Raw genomic sequence first — 27,518 nt, forward strand, 5'->3', positions numbered from 1 at the left:
AATTTATTCTTGTCAGATTTTTAATGTATTCTATAGGGGTGTTTTTGTTGAGTGTCCAACCAACTTCAGAAATGTACAATAATGTAGGGTCAAAATGCTTAAGGGAAAATTAAATGCTAACACATGAATAAGTATTACTTCAGATTTGAGTTTAAATTATAAAATTTAGTCTTCATTATTTTTTTATATTTTAAACCAAAGCATTTATTTCACATACAAATTTAGAAATGTTAATTACTAACACATTTAAGAGAATTAAAGTGTAATTACTTTTTGCCCTACTGTACAAAGATTTGTTAAATGAAAGACTTTGTTAATTTAAAAGCTATTAAAATTATAGTTAATCTTAATGTTATAACTTTATTGAGAATAAGTTGCTTAAACCTTTAATTAAAAGTTGAACAATCATTAAAACTATGTGATTTGGAAAGAGAAGGTTCTTGAGTGCAAATATTTTCTGACTTTCACAGGAATCTCTTTAAAATGTAAGTTTCCACTATCTTCTAGTGTACTGATATTCAATTATCAGTTGCAATACAGTTCTGATTTTCCCATTTGTATTATGAAGCAAAGCAAACCAAGAATGTCTTTAGGTAAGTGATGCATTCATTGCCACCAAGGGCCTGTAAACTGCTACCATGAGGACTCAATTTTGTTTAACAGAAATATATGTTCTGGTCCTTAGTGGGTTCCAGAGACTTTCTTTGAACAAAGTGGAAGTGCAGATGGAATATTCATTCTTTTTTTAAAAAAATATTAATTTATTCAGATTACAACTCAATTTTATCCCATCACTTGTATCCTCCCATTCCTCCCTCCCTCCTGATTTCACTCTATTCCCCTCCCCTAGGTCAATGACTGAGGGGGTCAAGTCATAGACATATCAAGTCTCATCTTGGTAGCCTGCTTATTCTTTCTTTGAGTGCTACCAGGCCTTCCCACCAAGGGGAGGTGGTCAAATATGAGGCACCAGATTTCATGTCAAAGTCACTCCCAACTCTCCACAAAACTGTGGAGAATATATTGTCCTTTGGGTAGATCAGAGTATTGGTTCTCTGTTTACTATTGTATTGTCCTTGGTTAGTGCAATAGTTTTGACAGACCCCCTTGGGCCTCAATCCACCCATCATGATGTTCTTCTTGTAGGCTTCTAGGACCCTCTGGATCCTTCTATTTCCCCATATCCTATATTTCTCTTACCTAGAGTCTCAGTAGGATGTCCGCACATCTATCCCAATCTTTCGGTAAGTGAATATTTTCGTGGGACATGTCTTATGGGCTAGTGCCCAATTATAAGTGAGTATATACCATATCAGTCTTTCTCTTTCTGGGTTAACTCACTCAGGATGAAAATCTCTAATGTAGGAAATATAGTCATTCTTAAGGAAACTATAACAAATACCACCAATTAGTATACCAAAGAGTCTTCAAAATGAATACAATATTAAACAGAATTCAGGCAAATGCTGCACTGAGCTAATGCCTAATTTTCTATCAGACCCTTCTCTCCTGTTCACCTCCATTATTCTTGCTGTCTATACTGCATCCTCCATGATGTGGTAACTTTTAGCTTTAATAATAGTAGATAGAAGAAAATATGCACTATGAAATAGAAACTCCATATTTCATTAAATCCTTTATTTTTATGGGTTGTATTTCATTTCAGATAAAATTTAATCATGGAGAATATTATAAGCCCTTTTCAATCTCTATAGTATTGCGATTCAGTTAAATTTTTAGTAGTCACACAAACCAAATGTATTTCAAGCCACTGGACTCCTCAGATCTTGGTAGCAATCTGATCTTTCTCAGTATGCCAACACTCTTTCTCTATAAGGATTTTTAATTTTTACTTCCAGGAATTTATTGTGTATTACTTTAAAAGAGTTAACTTCATTACAATTCAGAAAAAACTGTTGCGATGTATACTTTTAAACAAAATACAGTAATTTTTCTAGATTTTGTTTCAGAAAACATGACATATCACCGATATACCACTTATAGCAAAAATGGTAAAATAAATCTAATCTGTCTTTTAAATTTGAATCAATAATATATTAAACTTGAAGTTTATTTAGAAAGTGAAATTTTAAATTATTTATTAATATGATGATCAGTAGGATGAAGCACCATGATACTGACTTCTTCCCAAAAATACTTACAAATAATTCTGAAGGCAAAAATATGAAGCATAACAAAGATCTCAGAACACATCTTACAAAGAAGTAGCAGTCTATAAGATTTAGTTACATCCCATTCATAGAAGTGTGTTGGGGAGACATGGTACATGGAGCACATCCTAAGCAGTTTTCATAAATATTCTTAGGAATTCCTAGTGCAGAAGTACATACACACCACATATCTATACACTTGTGTCTGTATAGATATGCCTGTACATGAATACATACAAACATACATACATACATACACACTCACACACATGCACAGGCACACAGATATAGAAGCTGGCATTTATGTGCATACATGTTACAAAAACATGAAACTGCTTATAGAAAATATGTTGCCCTTGATTTTAAACTCTATACTGACTGTAACCAGGAAGGAGGTTAATTATGGAAATATTCGGAGATGACTACTTTGCTTTACTTTTTCCTTTACCCTTTATACATTTATACTTTAGAAACACTAGAGCTGACCTTCTCTAATTTGATGGCCTGGTCAGTTTGATGACTCACAGTTGCTGACAATGCTCATCAGATTCTTAAGCCCTCCATAGCTCAGGTCATGTAAGGAAAGTTGTTTTAGTGTTTCCCTGGGCAGAACAGGGAGGGTGTATGGAACTACCAGACTGTGGGTATAATCAGTGTTGCTAAAAGTAGCAGGCTGGCTAATTTTCAGGACTCTGGCTGGAGTATGTAATGTATACAACACAAGCTGCACCTTTCTTCTAGGGAATGCAGCAACAAGCAAAGGGACATCTAAAATTGTGAGAAGTATTTGAAAGGACTGTAGGCATCTCTGGAATCTAATAATAGAGGGAAATGTATAGTGGGTGAGGAATGATAGAGGCCCTCTATTTCCTTTGTCCATAATTACCAAAGCGTTTTATGGTTCAGAATTGATTCTGAGAGCAAAGACAAATAAATAGGTTCTGGATATTTTGTTTCCTTCTCTGTACAGCCATCATGTAGTCCTGTGTGCTGGGACATTGCTGCCACATTCCTATTACAATTCAGCTCTCAGATTCAAACATTCGAGAGGAACATCAGTTGCTTATCAGGAATGAAAACTAGACACACACCTCTAGCCATCCATCCTACTCCTCACATAGATTTTAGGCAATGAATGTGGAATAGTATCCATTCTCCTCAGTGTAGTAGATATATGGCAACAGAGGAATAAAAGGTAAGGAAAAGATGTACTGTAGCAAACTCTTGGGCGTCAAGGGTCATTTAACAACATAGGACTTTCAGAGAGTTAATAATCTTCAGACTTTCTTGTGGTCTTTTAAATTTCCTTTAAGGGCTGGGATAGGACATTATGTGTGTGGTGGTTATAGCACTTACAATGCTTAGTCTGTATGACCTGACCTGAATAGTGAGCTCTACGACAGCTTAGTTACAAAGGACACTATGTAAGAAAGTGCCTACGGCAACAACAAAATGCATTTTGAACTAATCTCGTCTGAAGCTAGAACACATAACAGAAGAGAATGTGTAATTCAAGAAAATCATGTGCGTGAGTTAGAAAGTCACTCCTGTTTAGGAAGAGCTCCGCCAAATGAGACTTATGAAAGACTTATGCAAAGAAGGCCATGAATCCGAACATGTAGGTGTGGAACTGGCTAATGCTTGTTTCTTTGGCAAGAGTTCATGATGTTGATATTCTATAAACTTTGTGGCAGAATTATTCTGTTTAGTTACATAAACATTAAAAAATGCCTACAAATTTCTTTTGACAAAAGCTTTGCGTCTTTTTCGTTTCTTTCAAATCCACCATGTTACATAAACAATAAATAATTCTCTGTAGATATTTATTCCAGTTTTCTTGACTATTCATGGAACATATTTAAGTTTAGCTTTCTAAACCTCTTTGACCCTTGCTGAAGCACATCCTCAGTAACTTTGTCAAGGTCCCCTTTCCCCAGGCTACTGTTTTCCATTTTGTGCAGGTCACATCATTCACTGTTGAAGCACTCCAGCATTCAGGCCACTTTTGACTATACTTTCTCAAGTTATACATAACTTCATGTGGTCTTCATGCCTAGGTGGTATGCTTCTTTAATCCCATGCAGTTGCTGGCTACCTTCTCACAACATTGAACTAAATTATTTGTCTGTCTTAGATTCATAGACTATGCCTATGAGTGGGCAAATGCTTCATCGGCAAATGTTAATCATTGCTACATTTAATTTCAAAAGAGTACTTTCCCTGTTGGATGGAATCATGTTGGACTAATATCTACATCTAAATGAATATTTATCATGCATTTATCTCTGGGTCTGGGTTACCTCACTCAGTATTATCTTTCCTAGTTCTATCCATTTGCCTGCAAATGTCAAGATTTTCTTGTTTTTAAGCCACTCCTGTTGTGTATCCCTCACCGGAGAATAAATTTAATTTTTAATAGCTTAAAAAATAGCTGAGAAAAAAATAGCTGAGTAGTATTCCATTGTGTAAATGTATCACTGTTTCTTTTTCCATTCTTTGGTTAAGCTCCTGGACTGCAGATGGAGCTCTGAGCGTGATATGAAAGAATGGGAGGATGGATAGATATCATAACCCCTCCAGTGGAGTCAGTGTGACAAATGATACTACACAGCCCTCTGTGAAGATCCCTACCCAGGGAGAGCCTCCTGAAATGGGTCTGATGTTCCTGCCAGGAGTAACTGATTACAGTCTTCTTGTTTTGAATCATCCTGTCTTTGTTTTATTTTCTCCTATATCAGAACTTTTCAAACATAAATCTGCTGCTATGAGACACCCTAACTTGGGACTATAGCCAAGGGTCATTCAGGCAATTTCACAAGTTCCACTCCACTTGTTAATAAAAACATTGCTAAGAATTAATCACACTTTATGTTATGACTTACAAATAAAGTGTTTAAGAAAGCTCCAGATAGTGACAAAAAGAGCTAAAAAAACCCCTGTCTTGACACACAAATGTTTGGCATAATGAGAAAACATTGACCTTTGATAAAGAGGGTGCATGCGTACTGATACCAAGCTTATGATTTAAGAATGATAATTCAAGATTGATGACAAAATTATTACTCTACATCCTGTATTCTGAATTGTATGAAAAAAATGTAACAACAAAAAACATGCCCTGTTTCCAAAAATGTGTATAAAAATCTAACTTGCTTGCCTACAAAATACATGCAGATCTAAACTCAGCCCCCCCTAATGCAGAACTATCCAATGGATAGCTCGTTCTCCACTGTTGTTGGGGAGCATGGACTGCCTTTGACATGAACTCTGATGCCTGGGATTTGATCACTTCCTCTTGGTGGGGAGGCCTGGCACGGTACACACAGAAGGGGAAGCAGGCTATCTGGTTGAGATCTGATATAATATTCCAGATGAAACATGACTAAATTATAATAAATTAAAATTTTTAAATTGAAAAAAAGAAAAGTATATTTTCCAACAGGAAATTTCCTAGATAAATACTAATATGATCGCATACAACCCTTCTGAGTGAATGGGTTCCTTCTCACAGTCAGCTCATTGCCTGCCAAGAACTTGGAAAGGTTCAACAGGAATAAATTAATAGCAATTTACCTCAGCTATGCCTTCTGAATTCATGTATAATTAATAAGAACATAGCATCTGTATAGGACAGAATCTATAAAAATGTAATGAGAAAATGATAATACAACCAAGAGAGCTTTCTTGAGCACGAGCTGATGTCTTAAAAGATTAGATAAGTCTGTAGAGTGTAAATAAACAATTGCACATACAAAAATAACAAAAAAAATGATGTTCTGTATCCTAACACTTAGGTAGCCTTTGTCATCTTAGAATATTGCTTTTAATATCGCCTCCTTCTTCTTGCAAAGGACTGTCTATTTCCTTCAAATTCCTGCATTCTTCTTTTCTTTTTATCTTAATTTGCATAATCCTCATCTATTTTTACACTTATGTTTTATATTTTTATATTTTAATTGTATTAGCTATTTTTCCTTTTTGTCGAAGATGTGTAATGTCTTGTATAATTTTGATAGGAAAAATCATGACACACTATTTCCTAAGAATCTCAACTTTCATATTTGGGGAAGTCTTTTAATATGCAATGGGTTGCTGTACCTTCTTTGGTCCTCAATTTCTGATCACTGAGTATTCTGGTCACAAGCATTTACATGCTAAAATATTTTAGTAAAATAAACACTGCATTTTAAAACCAGAATCATTATGATAAATGATAAATATTTAAATAGGAGGCATACATATTTATAATGTTTAATAGCAAATACTTATATATACTATCAATACATTTATTCTAATATCTTTCTCATCCTCAAATTAACTACCCAAAATTGGAAGAAAAACCTTGGAATAGGCTAATAATGAGTGATGAGATGAAATCAATAATTAAGGCTTGATATAAAAACTGATGATTTAATAGATTTATGTCTTAATTTGTGTAAGTTGGGTTTTTCTAGAGGAGCAGAACTGATAGGAAGTAAACAAAGACCTCACTGCCTGGTCATCATATTGATACAGTTGTTGTCAACTGAGGAAGAGTAGAAAGACAGAGAAAGGAGCCCATCTTTCTACTGTCACATCCTATCTTCTTTCAACAACTGAGAAGCAATAGCAATCATATGCTGTAAGGTGTAAAGATTGCTGTTATAGATTCATATATATATATATATATACACATATATACCCATACATATACATATATATATATATATATATATATATATATATATATACATACATATATATGTTAATGACACAAACTTAAGACCTCAATGCATATGACCTTGGGACCTTGAGTAGACCCTCATTTACCAAACATTTCCTGAGCATCTCAAAAAGTCTGTTAACAGTAAAGGCATCCCACATTCCTGTATCTCTCTTTGTTAGACTTTTTCTTCTGGATTGGCATCCTCTCAGGTGTTCTTCAGGAACCAGTCATTGATAAGGACTCCTAACCCATATATGACTATTGTAAGAACTGTGAGCTCTGCCTCTCTCTTTGGACCACATCTATAGAGAATGCACCTTGATTTCCTAAGAGCGTATCTTTTTTGTCCTTGTCTTCATGCTTAAGCCTGTAGTACAAGATTTAATAAAAATCTCCAACTCAGCTTTTCAAACTTGGTATTCGTGAAATTCTTTTTCAACTCAAAGCCACCAGTACTGGTGTGTTCCAAGTTGTGCTCTAAAATTCCCTGAGAACCCTCAAGATTGATGAATGTGATAGTAAGGAGTATTGTCTCCTGCACCTATAGATCAAAACAAGGGCATCATATAGACAAGAGTATGGATGCAGGGAAAGTGAATTTTCACACACATTTGTTGGGACTTAGATTAGTGCGGTTTTTGTAGTAAACAGCCTGTGTAGCTCTTTAAAAGGTGTTTGGGGAAACTTCTAGAAGAATGAAATGCTAAAAGTGAAACCAAGAATAAGAAGTGTTAAGATTGTCAAGAGATCCAGTAACAGGAAGAGAAAATTACATGGAGGAATTAGAGATGCTGCTCTGTAGTTTACTTGGGTGACTATGTTGTTTAACAATCTACAATGTACATCAAAATATATAGAAAAGACCTCAAAACTTCTAAATACATACAAATTGTCAATGTTCATAGTGAAAAATAACTGATATCCTGATTTGATCATTGTGAACTGCATATCCAGTAAATTATTATACTGTAGCATTAATATATGTGCAGAGAATGTACATCAAATGTAAACACTTAAATATTAATTTAATCAATTTATTAAATGAAAAGTTTTTATTTATTTTATAAAAATATTAGCATAATTGAAGAAAAATTAGAAACTTCTCAAAAGAGGTTTGCATATTTTACAGCTAGTTACCTTTTCTATTTAGTTTCTCTGTTCAAATATAAATTTGTATCATAGAGACATGCCAGCATGACTCTCCTCAAATTATATGTTTCACTATATTTGATGATGTCATTCCAGTTTTCCCTTCACTCCATGTAGTAGCTTCAGCCTAGCCTTATCTGAAATGTTGTTAAGCCTTGGACATTCCATTTCCTTGTCACTAAAAATAAAGTAGTTTAGTGTGCCCTGCATGCTTACCCCTCTTGACAACACTCTATTTCTTATCTTTACAAATTTTATTTTATCATAGTGTGTGTGTGTTTGTGTGTGTGTGTGTGTGTGTGTGTGTGAGAGAGAGAGAGAGAGAGAGAGAGAGAGAGAGAGAGAGAGAGAGAGAGAGAGAGAGAGAGAGAGAGAGAAGTGTAGGTGTACATACTTGGCAAGTGAATGAAGGTCAGATGATTGCTTGCAAGAGTTGGTTCTCTCCTTCTACCATGAGAGTTATAGAGATCTAACTCAGGTAATCAAACTTCTATTCCTTGAGATATCTACCCTGCCTTACCTTCAATATATTTTTATCACTAACTTAAAGGTATAATGTCTACAAATCTGTGCCATTTCTCATTGTTCTGCTGTCCTGGTTCAAATAGCCATTTAAAAGGCAATTTTGGCTTAGGCAGGATATGGAGGCCTTTATTAACCCCTTTATCCAAGCTGACCAGAGCGTTGAATGAGGTTGTCATAAACTGAATTACTTTAAAAATAAAGCAATATTTTAAGTCTTACTTTTATTTTTCCTCTTGTACCTTATCCATTTTTCTGATAAGATCTATGGGTAGAAGGAGCCAGAACTAACGCATTAAATAATAGTGTGAAACTCAGAATCATTGTACTGTACAACAGACTGTTAACTGCTATCCACAGATGTTCCAAAATGAGGTTTGTTGAAAACTAGTGTCATTCAGGAAATATCTTAGATATCTTTGATGTCTGGTCACAATATAATCAAATGCTTTCCAAATTCAGATATATGTGTTATTATAACTGAGAAGTAAAAGAATGCATTAAAGAAGAAACAAATCAAGTTTTTCATTAACTATATTGGTGTTCTAGATTTTCAGTTTGCCAAGTGTCTTAAATATTTTGGTGCCAGCTTATCTGTTGATATATATGAATTATGAACATTTACTCACACAATGAACACTCTTTACAATAATTTTTCTTGGTCAGTCATCATTAACTTTTATAAAATTTATTATATTTTATGGTCCCTAGTACTTTTGTGTGGATTAAAGGCTCACCTTGCTTAAATTAAGCAATACCTTATTTCCTCTTAACTCAGCCATTTAGAACTATGATCTATCTTAAATTAAAATAGCACCTGAAGTTGACTAATTTTAAAAAATCACATTATTCCCTATACCAATACCAAGTTGCTCAAATTTAATTTGCTAAACCCCAAACCCCTTAATACCATGCTAAAACAATCTGTGCATGAATATTTCTGTATTTATACTAAATTTTACTAGTCAAATATCCATTCTTATTCTAAGGTAATATTGTTTATCACTTTTGTTTTATCTCAAGAAATATAGTTCCTCCAATTTTGTCATTGTCTTTTATTTTATTTTTGTTTTTCTGTCCTTCCACTTTCACGTAAAAATTAAATTGCTAATATATGCATAAAATTTGCTGAGAAGTTGAGTTTTGACCACATTAAGTCTACTTATAAGTTGATCATAGATAGCATCCTAAAAGTATTTATCTGTTCATCTACCCATAACTATAGTCTCCTTGCTCATTCATGTTAGCTTTATTCATGTTCAGTTAATAATTTACTCTATGTGTGCAAAGAGAAAATGTTAAATGTGTATTAGGTTAAATGTATCCTAAGTCATTTAGTAATTTGTGTTTTAATAATATATAAATATTATTAATATACTTCTCATTATTCTTTTCCATTATAAATTAATTTTGCATCAGTTTTTATCTGAGAAGTTTACTAAGTTCACTTACAAATTCTCCTCACAATTACTTGTAGATTAATTAGGACTGCATTTCAACATAATCATGCCACCTAAAAAAAAAAAAAAAAAAAAAGACCTGAAATACTGTTTGTCAAGAAAGTGTCAAGCCTTTTTCTTGCCCTTTTGGACAATCAAGTTGATTCAGAAGAATATTGAGGGGAACTTTTTACGAGTTTCCAATCTTTAATACTTTCCATTAAATGTGCTGGAAGTCTGGGTAACTTGAGATACTCAGTCATACCAGTTCCCGACTCTTTCTTTCAGGATATCATATTTTCATTCCTTTCCATGCTAGGTCAGGTAGAGTGCAGCTGCCCAAACCATCTAGTATAAAGCATGACAATTTTTCATGAGAGCTCTTACTGGATCCTAGTGACATTAAATACATGATTCTATTGCTCTGTAGTGGCTTTTTCTTGTCCTTCCTTTGTCTTCCTTATGAACTTCTTTTTACCCAGAGTCCTTGACATTACTGAAAGCTCAGCACACGATACAGGAAACTGTGCAATAGTTTGTGGGTCATTGGCAGTTTTCAATGGCTTCCAGTTCATACTCCAATTAGAAAACTTCAACTAGATAAAACAGTTACTAAATGTAATTTAGAAGAATAAGATTTAAGAAGAGAAGAGAACCATGATAATAGTTGATTCCATACAACCACTTGCTAGTAGATATGATTAACCACCTCCTAGCACACAGTTTAGTTACTGCTTGGACTTGTTTTGTCCAAAATTACTCAAGGTCAGTCACTGTTAAGGCTCAGTTAGAAACACAGAGACATTAATTCTGGGTTCTTCAGCATGGATAGTTCCTAGCTCTTATTAGCTATGGACATTATATTTTGCCTCATAAGATATTGAATTCCTTTACTATGTCATGGTATCCTGAATGAACTGGATGGAGTGATTACATTGTTAGGCCTCATTTTGCATCTTTGGAAAGGTTACAGTCTTGTAAATCACAGTGTTTATTAATTTATTTCTTTGAGTTCATAGTTCATATAATTACAATATAGTGTTGAACTCATATGACCCATCTTTGTGGGAATTAAAAAGGAGATGTACTGTAAAAAACAACAACAACAAGAAAAATGAAACAACCATTCATATAGTACAGAAATACATTTGGGATTCTTTATGATGCTTGTTTATTCAGCTCATCAGTGTTGCTAGAGGCATTTGTGTATACATCACACTGAGCCTGTAGTTTGTCACTGAGCAGAACATTATTCCCAATGATGCTTGTCACTTGGAAATCTATCATTTATTTTTTTTACATTTATAATGCATGCATTCGTTAACATTGACCAGTGTTCATAACCACATATGAGGGTGATACTTTCTCTGTTTAGTACCATAGCTTAATGGAACAGCACAATTTTAAGTTTTTAGAGTACAGTTACAATGCATGTCTACAGTCACATAAATTTCTATTCAAAGACATAATTTGTGTATCAGGGGGAACTAAAAACTCAATTCTTTTCAAATGAAATATCTTTGGGCAGAAACCAAGTTCATTTATGAATCTCAAGATTAGGATTGTGTGTAACAACTAACCAAAAGACAAAAGCACTTTCCCTGTAGACTTCCATCTTCGTAAGTCATGGCACACATTTAACAGAATCCAGAAAATGAACCCTCCTGTTCTCCTGTCTCCTATAAAATATTATGTAACAAACAGTAGCATAATTTAATCTTACATTTTATAACATCTGACCAAGGGAACAAAGTACTTAAGCCAAATTAGATAAATCTGGTGATTTCCAAGCATGTGTGGAAAATGGCCCTAAGCTCTTTCTACTATTTTCCAAATGTGCTGATTAGGGTGCCATTTATTCACTCACAAAATGGAATCTTAGCTCTAATGCTGCTAATGAGGGGGAAAGTACTTAGATATTGGCAGCAGGTGGCTTCTCCCAGTGGAGGACAACCTTAGAGGACCAGATAATTGTGAGAAGACAAGCAGTTTTGAGGACTCAGAAAAAATAGGTGCTATTACACACAAGATGCAGAACTCCATTTGTACTGAGGACTTATCATTTCTATGTGCTCCTTGTAGATCTCCTAGGGAAAAGGAAATAAATAGTAAAATATAGCCATTTTTCATAACTTTTTCATTTTCTCTCCTCTTTCCTTTCACACACCTACTATAAGGAGCCCACAAGATAGGTTACTTTAAGAGCATCTTAACAAACAATCCAATAAAAGTCATAGGTATCCATATGATCTTCCTATGTGCTGCACACTTGTAAAACTTAATGAAGAAAATATTATGGTATTTTAACTTCTAAACTCAGAATTAAAAAAACACATTATAAAAGTTATATATTTGAAAATTATTTGCTTAATCAAGACAACAAATATTTCTACTATCTTTTACAATTTTCTTATACCAATTTATAACAGGTTCTTTTCCTCACTCCAACTCTGGAAAACAGTTACATAATTATTACAGTTTCTATGTGTTAGAATAAATTGCTATTACTTGAGTTGGGGAACTCAATACACAAAGCACTTGTGATATGCCTGATTGAATTTGATGTCTAGGATGACAATGGTGAACAATAAAAAGCTATGCCCCTGAATTGTTCTTTGATTTTTACTACTTGCACATTTCTGTTATTTATATTATTTTGTATACTAACTAGACACTCATTTTTGGAGTATCCAAAATCCATTAGATCTGGTTGGTAAAGAATTTTAAATATTTTGATCATTAAGAGATAATATGTTCATTTTCTGACATAATTAAAATCAGTCATGTAGTCTAGATGTTATTTTCTGAGAGACAGATGTATTGCTCTCTATTTCTTTTTCTCTTCTATTGCCATAAAAGAAACTAATATCTTGTACAAAAGCCACACTTCCAGTCAACTCTGTAGAATAACGATCTGATCACTACCATTCTGTATTTAAAGAATGAGTAGAAGTGCCTTAGAATTCAGCGCTTGGTGAGCGTACTATCTGTTTTATCTCTTTCAGGAATAAGAAATCAGAAACCTGAGTATGCTCAGGAGATGCAGTTCTCAGTTGATGGTCTGGATCTCTACTACTTCAGCCATTTTTGACACATCCCTTGGTATTTAGTTCTTGTCTTAATGTTATATTATTTATTTCTGAGTGTCTTGAAGCCAAGTCATCTCATTTTTCTCTTCAGCTTATTTAGTCAAAGTGTATTGTATCCATTTTAATGGTAACTTCCAAGATATGGTCCTGCTGTGATTTTCCTGTCTTGTTCACAGTATTTAAAATATTCACAATAATTTACTTGTAATGGTGTTTTGCAAGAATCTTAATATTCATGTGCACATGTGAGCTCTTGAGTTTAAAACAACAGTACCAAATAATCCCAAATGAGGCTTTGGGTTGACCTTTGGTCTCTTTACATCTACATTTTCAATTAATGTCTAACATTATCTATTTAAACAAAAATATCTAGATTATTTTAGGAAAATTTACAAATAAAAATTTACTGAAATGGTACAGCTCCCTCAAAAGTATATATGTTTTAAATGACAGAAAGAATATTTATAGATTATGGAAGTAAAAAAATATAAGTTTTACATTTGTGTGAGACAGGCAAAATTTCTTTTTATCTTTTTTGCAGTTGTTGTTATTGGTGTTCTCTCTCTCTCTCTCTCTCTCTCTCTCTCTCTCTCTCTCTCTCTCTGAGTGTGTGTGTGTGTGTGTGTGTATGTGTGCACACATGTGTTAGTTGGTACAATTGTGTATGCATGAATATGGATTGAAAATTTGATATTGGGAATTAGATTTGTTGGCTTTTCTGCTCTATTCATTGAGGCAGTGTCATTAAACAAAACAAGGAACCTGTTTCGGTGGCCACTCATGTTAGCCAGCTCTGAGTCTCTGCATACTCAGAATGAAATGGTCACATACCAAGGAAGCATGAGTTTCTGGAGATGCACACTCCAACTCTCATATTTGCATAGGAGTCAGTTATCCCAGACCTTTATCATTTGAGTTAAAGCCTATGTTTATAGAATAGTATTGACCCTCATTTGGCTCAAATAACAGTAGTCGTTAACAAGAAATTTTTTCCTAGAAATGATTTTCAAACTTTGTTATAAGTCACATTTCTCTGCATCTTTCTTAAAATAATGTTTCTTCCTTCTGTTTTGGTCCAAATTTCCCACCTCAATTGCTTATCCTGAAAATTAGAGTCATTTATGCCTAATGGTGGCCTGATATCTGACATAAGCAGTTATGAGAAATCAGAGCTTGCAATTTTGGACACATGGTCTGTCTGATATAATAGGGAAGTTTCTAGAAATTTGTAGGCAACCACAAATACACATAACCTTTTCTTTTTTTTCAGCTGAAAGGGCACACTAGTTTTATTGAATTTTTTTCTAATTGAATGAGCCTGGCTTAAAAGGAATATTCGATATAAGATAAAAATAGAAAGTTGTACATTAAAAATATTTTTAATGACCACATTTAAAATTTGTTTTACATTTAAAATGTTTTTTATGTAGCTGACATAGTGACAAACAATCCTTTATCAGAGTATGCGAGGGTCAACCTCCACCTGTCTCACACTTGCTCCTAATGTTTGTACACACCTGACCCCAGAATAGATGTGTCTTTCAGAAAGTAAGTCATGTACAAGTAAAATAATCAATCCTCCCTTGAGACACTAAATGCTAAAAAAGAAGTAAAGAAAAGGATAACACTTGAACACTTTAAAAGATAATACATCAAATCCAGAGAAATGTCACCTCCAGCAGCCACCGATTCTCATCAGAAATTCCAGATAAGGAAAGAGAGATCACTTATCTTTAATATAATAAGAAAAATTATCTGCCAACTCAGATTTCTATGTGCAAAAATGTGTCCTTCTGGAAGAAAGGGGCTATACAGAGTTGTTTAGATAAGGTGAACTCAGTACGATGGTAGAAGAGCCTTTCTTCAAGCACTGCTTACAGGAGGACTTTTTTTTTTTCAGGCTAACCAGCAGATATGAAAGGAAATGTTGGGTTATTATCAGGATGAAAACAAAAAAATTTCTTAGAGAAGAAAACATTTCCAACAGAGAATAAATATACAGAATGTACAAAGAACTTAAATAATGAAATAAAATAAAAATAAACACCCAGACTCCAAACAACTAATGAACTTTTGAGATGAATGTAATCTTCAAATGTGTAGTGTAAATGGCTAGTGCACATATGAAAAAATATTTTTCTCTTTTCCAATTCTTCAATCACACCAGTCCCTCAAAGACTATATATTTCTTCTGTTCAGTTCTTTATACTGTCTCCAGAATGCTCTAACTGCTTGGAAAATATTAGCTGCAAATGGAGAGATGGCTCAGTCATTAAGAGCACCAGTCCCTCTTGCAAAGTCCCAGGTTCAAATAGTCTGCAACACCATTTACAGGAGACCTATTACCTGATTCTGACTTTCAAAGGCGTTAGGCAGGAACATGGTACAGAGACACTCAAGCAGGCAAAACACCCATACATGTAAAATAAGTAATGAAAAATGGATAAATATGTTATTATGGGGAAATGGATAGAGAGTGCCATGGTTAAGAACAGGTATTGTTGTGTAGACCCCCGAAGTTTCCTACCCAGTACCCATGTCAGGTGACCCATAACCACTTATAACACCATCTCTAGAACACCAAACACTTTCTTTTTGACCACTTTTCCATATCTCTTCAATATACTTCTTGAAGTTCTAGCTAGACCAATAAGATAACAAAAGGAAATCAAGGGGATCCAAATGGGAAAAGGAGGAAGTCAAATTATCCCTACTCACAGATGATATGATAGTATATATAAGTGACCCCCAATATTCCACCAGGGAACTCTTACAGTTGATAAACACCTTCAGCAAAATGGCTGGATACCAAATTAACTCAAAAATATCAATAGCCTTCCTATATACAAATGACAATCATGAAGAGAAATTACAGGAACTATACCCTTCATGATAGCCACAAACAATATAAAATATACAGGAGTAACTCTAACCAAGCAAGTGAAAGACTTGTTTGGAAAAAAAAATCAAATCTCTGAAGACGGAGATTGAAGATGACATCAGAAGATGGAAAGATCTCCCTTGACCCCTTATTCAGATGTGGCTGTTGGCCAGCTCATTCTCCACATAAGAAAGGGGCTTTCTCTTGCAGAAACTCTGGTGCCTGAGGTATGATCGCTCCTCTTTGGTGGAGAGGCCCTGTTGGAACACAGAGGAAAAGGATAGAGGCTATCCAGATGAGACCTAATAGACTGTGGTCAGAGTGTGTAGGAGAAGGAACGTACCTGTCTGAGGTCTAGGGAAAGAGAATAGGGCAGAAGACGGAATGAGGATGGGAACAGGAAAATAAGAGCAAGGGGATTACAATCTGAATTTCATGTAAATAAATTATAATAAAATAACAAAATTTTTAAAAGTTTATTCTCAATAATTATAAACTGGAAATAACCCAGAGATTGTTCAAATTTAAATGGTGCTACAAACTGTGGTACATCCATACCCAGTTACTATTAAATTATAAACTTAAAGACTTTTGATGAAATAAAGAACATGGAAAAACTTCCAGAATATTTTTTCTTAGAGAAAATGACCAACTTCAGAGCATTCTTTAGCAATTCCATAACATGTAACTTCACTAGCATAACATTCTTAAAATGATAAAAGTATATACATGTGTAAAAGTTCATACAGGAAAGGGTAGGAAGGAGTTTGAGTGAGTTGTTATAGGAACAACATGAGAAAATCTTACAGTGAAATGAATAGTCTTTATATTGGTAGTAACACAGTCAGTATCTAAGTATGCTATTTCACCACAGTTTTGTAAGTTGCTGTCACTGAAAGGGGGGGATAAAGGGAAAGTAAAATTTGTGTCATTTGTTATAATTTTAGATTGATAGCATTGGCTGTCAATTTCACTTTGCACAAAATTTCTACGGAAAGTGGCAAGAATATTTCTAGTGTGCCAGTCTGGTGTGTTTCAAAAGACAGTTGGCACAGTATTCAGTAAGTGGAGGGGTCGAGCCACCTAGGTCATGGAGGTACTTTCTAATGGGCTGGTGTCTCAGATGGCTTGTCAAATTGGAAGTGTGAATCTCACCTATGTGCACACTTATAACAAGATGTGACTGCTGCTGCTTTTCTTCTCATGGGCATCGGATTCCAGATTCCTCAGTCTTTGACTGTGATCACACAGCAGAGAAGTCTAGAGAGGTCAAACTCAGATTGGAGCAAATCAGTACTGCCTCCTGTTCCGAGGATTCCACTTTGGATACTGAGCTTTAGTGTAGCTCCAATTTTTTAGTTTGCACAGAGACACCATGGGATTGCTCTCCCTGATCATTTAAGCTAACAAATGTTCTCATAATTTTATATTTTATTGGTTCTGTTGCTCTGGCAAATCTGGACTACAAAGCAATTACATATAAACCTGAAATTATGCAACTAAAATATTGAACTTCTGAAATTAAAGAAAAATTAAGACATTCCTAAATGATTAGTAACAGAGATGAAAGTAAGAGGAAGATTCTGTTCCTAGTGGAACAGATTTGCAAGAGATATTAAAGAAACTTTTACAGTTAATATAAAGTGATGCAAAGAGTATTTCAAATCCATATGAGAAAAACAGAATCACTGGTACAGGTAATTAGTAAGTCATTTAAAAAGATATTATAATTGCCTATTTCTCCTACTTTCTTTTCAACTGATTAAAAAGCAATTACAGAAAATAATGTGTATATAATTACACAACACCACAAAGAGGCTGGGTGGGAACAAATCAGTATTCCAATAAAGAAATGACATCAGATATACAACTTGAATACATTGGTTTATATGAAAAGAAGCAGAAATGTTAAATAATACTGAAACTATAAACAAATATGCAACAAAACTCCCTATTTTTCTGTTTAAAGTTCATAAAAAAGACTTGGAATTACCTAATACACTGATTTCATTAAGATTTTGTACATATTGAAGAAATATGTATAATAAACAGCACAAAACTGGGGAGAGTGAACAGAGCAGTATGGATGGAAAGTTTGTACAGGCTTCCTGGAATTAATTTTGTATTAATCCATGGGGTAGTCTGATAACTTATATTGTGTGTGCTCTTGGGAAATTCTAAAATTAACCCCAAAATATTGATTACAGTTATTAAGGAGACCACAATGCAACAGCACAAAATATTCTTTCAATATGATTAAACAATTGTAGGAACAAAGAAACAATGAAACAATAAAACTATGTGATATAAAGAAAATATAGTGTAATTTGTTTTAAAAAAATCCAGTGATATTATTAAGAATGTGAACCTTACTCAAGAAAATAGGGTATGATTAAGTTTTGTAATTCATAATCTCTTGCCTTTTTTGATGCATTATCTTAGATATATTCCAAAATAAAATACTGTTTGAAAATGTTTACAATGCACTTGGGAAAATTCCAGTGAAAGTGGTATATCATTTAGTTACTTAGTTTATTTAAGTTCTTTTCAACTTATATGTACATCAGCTTTAATCCACAAAATATTGTGTTTTCTTGTTATTTTTTTCTATCTCAAGAAATTTGGAAATGTTGGTATGAATGTCATAAACTTTCAGTTATTTAAGACTGATGATCCTCAGTTCTATGTCATTATTTTGACTTACTAATCTATGTGCATCCAAAAAAAGCATAACTATATTAGAACGCACTATTGCTTTCAATACTCAAACGCAGACATGTATCTCAGTGTCACTAAGTTGTGAATGAATGACTGAGAGTGAAAGCTAACTTTTCAAGAAATATTGATGTTTTGACAGAGAATAAACATCTATAATTGAGAAAGCTAACTGAAGAAATAAAAGATGTATATAACTTTTATTTCTATTTACCATCATTGTGGAAATCATTTAAAATAGCAAAGGTATTTTTTGTAATAATAAAATCCCATGTGCCATCCAAAAGAAGAAAAAGAAGAACAAATGTGAACCTTAAAAGGATTGAACAATTATTGCTACTAACACTTCAAAAACAAAAGAAATTTTATGTACAAGTTCTATACAAACAATAAGATAACATATCTGAAGTTATTATTCTCTGAGAATAAGCCAATTGAAAAGTACTCAAACAGGCCAAAGAGGGAGAAGATACAGGCAGTACAGATGAATCTTGATAGGCGGAGGTCAGATGATAGGGGAGGAGGGCTCCCCCTTTCTAAGGATTAGGGGAGAGGGTATAAGGGAGGGAAGGTGGACCGGGAGACAAGGAGGGAGAAGGCTTCCATTGAGACATAAAGTGAACAAGTTTTTAAAAATGTAAATGTATCTTAAAAGACTAAGGTAATTAAATTTATAACCAAGAAAAATCAGGAGCAAATTGCTTCAGTGATAAAATCTCACAAACATTAAAGAGGAACCACTATTAATAAGCCATAGACTCTTATTAAAAAATAAAATATAGGCTAGTGCTATGTCTTTTTATACAGTGAATGTCACTCAACTACCCAAATCAGACAAATAATTGAGAAAGGAAAACTTCATGTCTCATAAGTCAACTGAGACATGTTCAATAAAATGATAAGAAATAACGTATAGCATCAAGTGTTAATGATCAGGCACCATCACTATATAAACTTTTTCCCAGAATAAAAGTTTGGGTTAACATCAGGGAAAGAGACAAAAAATGGTAAGAGGAATATCATACTTAATTTCTGAAATCAGTAGTGATAAATGGGAGATTGCAAAACCTAATAAAATGCACTTATAAACAAAGTAGCTACCATGATTGTCAGTACAAAACAGTATGCCCAGTCTAAAATTTTATTAATAATTATCTAAAACATTTGTTTAATAATTCTATCTAGGCAGCTAGTTAGAAAAAAATGACACAAACATTCCAACTAAATTGTAAACATGGAGTTTGCGAAGACATAAAACAAAAAAAAAAAAAACCTTGAAAACAAAGAACAGTATTGGAAGGCTGAGAGTTCCAAACTTCAAAACACATACAAAGCTAGTGTAATGAAGAAAACGTTGTGATAAAACACATACATTTTAGTAAATGGAAAGGAATTCAAAGCCTATATAAAAATCAGAATACTTGCTGTCAAATGCATTTTAGAAATGATGGCAAAGTATTTTATAAAAATACACTTTTCATAGATGTTCTGAAGGGCCTGCACATTTATGTGCAGGACTATGCTGTGAACATTTTCCATATGTACATGAAAACTAACTTCAACCATAAAACAAAACGTGTCATAAAATGTAAAATACAATCCCTAAGTCACAATGACTTTACTAATTGAATAGTGATGCAAAAGAATAGGCATGCATCAGAGCATAATGGCTGTCTTTCAGGTATGACCATTGTCTGACCCAGTAATATACAGTGAAATACTCTTACAGTACTTTGTGGTGCTTGGAACAGCCGTTTGTACTAAGACACAGGATTACATGGTTAAAAGATGACCCTGGCATGGTGGTGCATGCCTTTAATCCCAGCAGTTGGGTGGCAGAGGCAGTCGGATCACTGTGAGTTTGAGAGCAGCCTGGTTTACAGAGTAAGTCCAGAACAGCTAAGCCTACACAGAAAAATCCTGTCTACAAAACAAACAAACAAACAAACAAACAAACAAACCAGAGAGAGAGAGAGAGAGAGAGAGAGAGAGAGAGAGAGAGAGAGAGAGACTTGAACTATGGTCTTTTCTATTTTAGCTGTATTAATTAAATTTTGTCATCATATTTTCAATTTATAATAGGTTTATTGAAATATAAATTGTGATGAACTGAGAAGCATTTATAGCAATGCAATAACATGTAAGTTTTTAAAACATTATTCCAAGTAAAAGAAAAAAAATCTACAGAATATTCCACTTACATGAAAGCTTATATAATTAAAAATATTTCCTAGTGATACCTGTGGATTTGGTATAAATTTGAGAATGCTTGCTAATATGTACAGAATTCAGGTATTGAGATAATTAATCATGATTATTTGAATGGATGCAAAGGGGTTTCAGGTACAAGTAAAGCTGTGAGGGCTTTTATGGAGAAGAATTACATGGGAGAAAGCATGGGAGTTTAAAAGAAAGACTTGCCTGATGGAGTTAGCTCATGAGTGGAGGGAAGGGGAAAGAAAAGCCAGGCAGTGAGGGGAAGATTTCCTCTTCCTGAAGATGTGCCTGTATTCTGCTAATTTTGTCTTCATACTTCATATAAATTTTCTTCAGTCTTCAATTTGGATTCACACTGCTGACTTTGTAGAAAGCTGGCAGATCTCTAGACCCTAGCTGGGTTGTATGTCCCTGTACTTTATCCTCTGTCTTATCTTGAACTAAAAAGTTTCAGGCTTTCAAATGGTACTGTGCTGGGCACTTGAAATATATAGTCATTGTAACTAACAGCTTTTTTGTAAGGATTTTGTTTGTATGTTTGTTTGTTTGCTTATTTGTTTGTTTGTTTTGGGGGGAAGAGGGGCAGACAGTGGTTCTAGACAGTGTTTTTCTGTGTAGCCATGGCTGTCCTGGAATTCCCTCTACCTCCACGGCTGCCTTTGAACTCACAGAAATCTGCCTGCCTATTCTGGGATTAAGGGTGGGTACCACCACTGCTTTGCTACTTCATATTTTTAATTGAGATATTTCTTATTTACTTCTTGTGACTCTTTTTCTAGATATGAATTCTCTGTCAGATAATTCACAGCTGTTAAAAATATTTTTCAGTTTAGTAGAATGTCTACTCATTTGTTAATATTTTATCGTGTTTAGTTAATCATTTCCTTTGCTGTAAAGAAGGTTTTGAACATCATGAGGTCCTATTTAATGCACTTCTTAACTCCAGTGCTGGCAATCTGCTCAGAAAGTCTTTACCTGAGCCAAATGTGGTGGTGGTGCATGCCTGTTATTCCAGCACTCAGGGAGGCAGAGGCAGGCAGATCTCTGAGATCAACACCAGCCAGGTCTGCAAAAGCAGTCCAGGACATCCCTTATTTTATGGTCCTTACATGGATCATCTATGTTCTTTGTTATGTATATAAGATCTGAATCTCTTTCAGCCACCTGCCCTCCCCACAAAAAATTCACACAGTGGATGTGACATTGGTCCTGTACAGTATGAGGCTTTCATATAAGACAAAGCTTTGTCATTTAAAAAAAAGTCAGTTTTTCCTGGTTGGGATAGGAGGGAGCTTAAAGCTGGGAATCTACTAAACAGACTGTGTTGAAGGTTGTGAAAGATCCCATAGTCTTCCTTTTCTACCTATTTGTCCTATATAACTTCCCCTGTGCTTTCCAGTCATTTTTTTCTTACAGTATTTTCTAAAAAAAAAACCTGTTTCTCAAATGCCTGCTTCACTTTCTAATCTGTGTGAGACCTTCTCAGTTACTCTTCCTCCGTTTCATCCCTCAGAGACTTACAACAACTGTTATAAGAGATGGAATTGGTGAATACTTACTCTGCTTAATATTGAGAGGACACAGAGCTTGGAGGCTGTTGCTCTAAGGGAGGGCCAGGCTTCCTGGTGCTGGTCGAGAGGGCTGTGATCCCACATTTTGAAGAACAGCCTGGGTCAGTCCAGAGGTCAAATTGCACATTTCATTCTCAAGAATGTTCCTGAAAATGGACAGTTTGGCCTTTTCTCTGCTGAACTTATGTTCCTTTCTCACTAGAAAGTTGGAACTAAATTCAGTTCCTTAACACAATCTCATCAGACACCCCACAGAATAAAAGGTCTTGAAGAAAGGTTGGGTGGGGACTTGACAAATTGATTAGATCCTGGGACAAGACCTGTCCAAATAAATGGGGGCTGTTTCTGAGTTCTGGAATAGGTTACTCAAATGACTTGTCATGTCTTGTGACATGGGTTTTCTCTTTAATCTCTGTAGAAAGGTACATTTGGTCTCCAAGAGTAGTCTTAAGAGTGATGAACACTCTTTGGATGAAGACCTAAAAGATTGATCATGTCCATATCCAACCTTGCTTCAAGACCTGTTACTCTGTAGAGTGTCTGATGAGATAGGGAAATGAATTTCTTTCCAACTTTCTTGCCAGAAAAGAATGTAAGTTCTATAGAGAAAAAGGCAAATATTTTCACCTTGATTTCAGGAACTTTGATATCTGTATAAGTTCCTTCCCAAGTGGCTTTTCAAAAGAGAGATGTGGAAGAAAATTAACTATCATTTGGTGTTTAGGGTAAAATAATAGTGTTCCTGACTCTCTTGTTTGCTGGTGGGTTGTGTAGTGGTGAATTGAGACAAGGTCATGATATGTGTGTTTATTTTATTAATTTATTCATATTACATCTCAATGGTTATCCCATCCCTTGTATCCTCCCATTACTCCATCCCTCCTATTTTCCCCTTACTCCCCTCCCCTTTGACTGTGACTGAGGGGGACTTCTTCCCCTGAATATGCTCCTAGGGTATCAAGTCTCTTCTTGGTAGCCTGCTATCCTTCCTCTGATTGCCACCGGGTCTCCCCATCCAAGGTACATGATCAAATATGGGGCACCAGAGTTCGTGTGAAAGTCAGACCCCACTCTCCACTCAACTATGGAGAATGTCCTATCCATTGGCGAGATCTGGGCAGGGGTTTGAAGTTTACAGCATGTATTGTCCTTGGCTGGTGCCATAGTTTGAGCAGGACCCCTGGGCATCAACTTGAGACTGTAAAACCTGGAGGCTAGGCTAGGTCCTACTTCTCAGAGTCCAGTGAGACAGGAGAGTTCAATCAGATGCAAATAGCAAAGAATGGTTTATTGATCCATTGTGACAGGGTCTACCAAGTTCTATTGAGCTGAAGAACCTGAATAAGCAAAGCTTGGGTCATTTTATACCCTAACAGAAGCAGAATTGGCTACTAAGTAGAGTTGTTGCCCATGATTGGTTCTTATGAATGCCTTTAAAATGATTAGTTACTAGTTATTTTATCCCGGAGGGGGCAGGAGCTCAGATTGGGACATGTTCTGTCAGGTGTTCAGGACAGGTATGAGGGTGTGGTTCTTTGGAAAGTATAGAACAGCCCTGAGGCCATCTCGGAAGGTACCGAGTGACCAGGGTTGAAAAACAAATTTTCTATCTTTTCACACAAACTAAAAACTCCTGGGAAGAAGGAACATCAGTTAAAAAATTACTTCCATCAGATTTGCCTAAAGGCATAGTAGCATCAAATTTTCTTTATTATTGATTGATATAGTAGGAACATGTTCACTGTGGATGGTGTCAAGCCTGGGAAGATGGTCCCAGGAAGCATATGAAATGTAAGCCAATCCAGTAAGCAGTTTTCCTCCATGGCTCTTGCTTCTGCTTCCTCTTGTGTTGCCTTGACATTCCTCAGTGATATAATGTAGAAGTCTAATCCAAATAGACCTTTTATTTCTCCCTCAACTTACTTTTGTTAGTGTTATAAGATAACAGAAGAAAGGCAAAGTAGGAATGCCAGGGACCAAAAGGCCTGAGGCCGACCCCCACCCATTCAGCATTTGCAGCAAACATCCTGCTGGGCCACTCATTAGGTATGCAAGGCATCCGGCTTAGTCCTGAGAAGACAGCGATCTGATCCTGAGATAACCACAGAGACATCCTGCTTTGTCTCACCTGGAAGACCCCTCCCCTTGCAAATGTTCCCGGGGCTCACCCCCAGAAGATTTTGTACTTTTCCACTACTCTCCTTGCGTACCCCCGCCCTCACTAAAGCAGGTTTTAAAAAGCCTGCCATTACCTTCAATAAACGGCTCTTGACAAGCAACTGTTCGCTTAAGCTCTACGTCTCTCTCGCCCATGTCTTTACCTACAGGTTGCGACCCCCCTCAACCCCCCAATAACTGACCAGCTGGACTGGTTGGTGGACTAGTCACATGGACTAGTTATCGTTACATGGACTAGTCAATCTGGCGCCCAACGTGGGGCTCGAGGTGCGGGTTTCTTCCCGAACGGATTAAGGGACCGGTCCACAGGAGTTTTCATGACCAGCCGAGTTCGCCCGGCCGGCTTCGTCATTAGGTGAGTCATCCGTTCGCATATCTCAAGAATGGGCCATTCGCTGTCCAAAGAAGCAAAGAGGCTTAAAGGACGTACTCAGAGACAGGGGTATTAGGGTAAAAAAGAAACATTTGAATGAGTTTTTTGTTTTTATTGACCAGACCTGTCCCTGGTTCATGATTGATGGACCTACTATTCATTCTGAAAAGTGGCAAAAGGTGGGGCATGAGCTTAATGCACTTATTAAAAAAGATGGTAATACAGCGGTGTCGAACAGTATTTTTTCTTATTGGGGCCTTATACGGGACATAATTGAGTCCAGCGAAAACGAAAGCGGACAGAGGCAGCTCCTCTCCGTGGCTGAACTCTGCCTGCGTGAATCTCTCCCTCCTTCTCGTGTTCCTTCCTGTTCCTTTTTGCAGGGTTCCTCTCTTACGCTCATTGACATGCTCCCCGATTCTGTCCCTCCTACATCCTTGGAGCCCTTAAAAAATCCTTCCCCTGCGCCTGTGTCCCACCCTTCCCCTTCTCCCCGCCGTCTTTATCCGTCGCTTCATCCCACCTATGAGGACCCCATTTCCGCTATGGAACGCGGGTGTTCACCACTTTGTGCCCCTGTTTTTCCCCCAAAAAGGGCACCCTCTGTCCGGTCCGGTCCGCCAGCCTCTCCTGTTCCCCCTCCGTCGGTCGTCCCTTCACGCGCCTCCCGCCATTCCGCCATTTTCCTTTCTCAGGCCCCAGATGAGCCCTTGGACCCGGATGCTGCTGCCACCCTTGAGGAGGAGGCTGCTCGATATCATTCCGATGATGGCCTCCTCTGCGCGGCGCCAACCTTTCCCTCCTCTACCTTGCTCACTCTTCCCCCTCTTCCCCTCCTGGTCCTCGGCCATGCCTCTTCTGCCCTTATCAGGCTACTCATCTATCCCCTCGTTCTGAAACACCCGCTCCCTTCTCCTACGCTCCTCCTTGCCGCCGCTACCCAGGGCCCCCTCTCCATCTCTCCTGGTCAGATTTTGGCCTGGGCCCTTCCGTTAACCCTGGCTGACTCTGTTGTCTCTCCTCCCGCTGCCCCGACTCCCTCCCTACCCCCACTGCTTATCATAAACTCAAATTTAAAAAGCTAGAAAAACTTAACACGGCTGTCCGTAGTTACGGACCTAATGCGCCGTTCACACTCTTCCTCCCAAACTGCTTTTGCCAGATGGAGGCCCATCTCCAACACCAGTTCTCCCATGCAACGAAGATTCTTCAACTTCAACAACGGCTTTCACTTTTAACAACGCGCATTTCCTCCACAGCCCCGTTTATTTTACCCGTTCCCAGAGCCAGCCCGCCCTGAGCGGGGCGAAAACTGAGGCGAAAACTGAGGCCACTGATTCAGGCGCTGCTTTGGGAGAGCCACCTGCCTCTGCCTCTCGAGTGCTGGGATTAAAGGTGTGGACCACTATGCCTCTCATCATTTACAGATTTTGAAGCCCAACATTCACAATCTTCATTTTTCACCGAGTATCAGCTCAGTAGTCTCGCGGTTGGCACTGAAGGCCTTGCTTTGGCTAGCTCCCGCCGTTCAGTTTTCTGCTGGCCTCAACTCCAGCACTTTTTACAAAATACCTGAGTCTGGCGTCCCGGCCAGACACGGGACCCTAGGTAGAGGGTCCCAGGCGGCAGTCCCTGGGGCATCCTGAGATTCCTTACTGTAGGAAGGGAAAGAAGGTGGGATGCAGCGTGGGCCGGTCCAATGGCTCAAGTCCCCAAGGGCCTAGACCAGCTCTTTGGATACCATCCCAGGGCAGGTTGTGGCTGATACAGGTCCCCACGGGGGCTCCATTTCCAGAGACCCCGCGCCCCAGCCTGGCCGCTTTCGAACTTACAGACCTGGGGGCAAGACCTCCATTTGGATCTGGCAACGCCAGGAGATCCGGCTTCTGATAGTGAGCATGATTCCTCAGGTTCGGAGGAAAAACAGAAAGGTGGTGGAACAGCTCCTGACCCTACCCAGCCTTTCGCGCTCATAATTTTTCCTTCCCTCTTTGCCCCCACAGGACTGCTCTGGCAACGGGCCCCTCTTTTTTGGCTTCATCTCCCCTCCTCCTCCACTAAGGTCCTTCCTACTTATCCTACTCTGGTTGCGTCTCTCAATTGGCAGGGGCGGGAAGCGGCCACCAGGCTCTTCGGAAGGGACCCTCACTCTATTATCACGCCTTACTCGGCCACACAAATAAGGTGGCTTTTTCAAAATTCAGATGATTGGGCGGTCTCCTGTATTTCTTTTTGCGGCCTATTAGATAATCATTATCCCCCAGATAAACTAATTCAATTCCTGCAGCGACAACCTGTCATCTTCCCGAGAGTCACCCGCTCCAGACCCCTCCCCCAAGCTTCCCTGGTTTTTACTGATGGCTCCTCTACCGGGGTTGCTGCCCTCTCTGTGGACGGAGCTATCCTGCAAAAACAAACCCCCCATACCTCTGCTCAGCTTGTTGAGCTGGAAGCTGTCGCACACGCCTTTACATTGCTTCCCCATACTCCCTTTAATCTATATACTGA

This window comes from Acomys minous (assembly GCF_964271855.1).
Source record: "Acomys minous genome assembly, chromosome: 1".
Classification (NCBI taxonomy): domain Eukaryota; kingdom Metazoa; phylum Chordata; class Mammalia; order Rodentia; family Muridae; genus Acomys; species Acomys minous.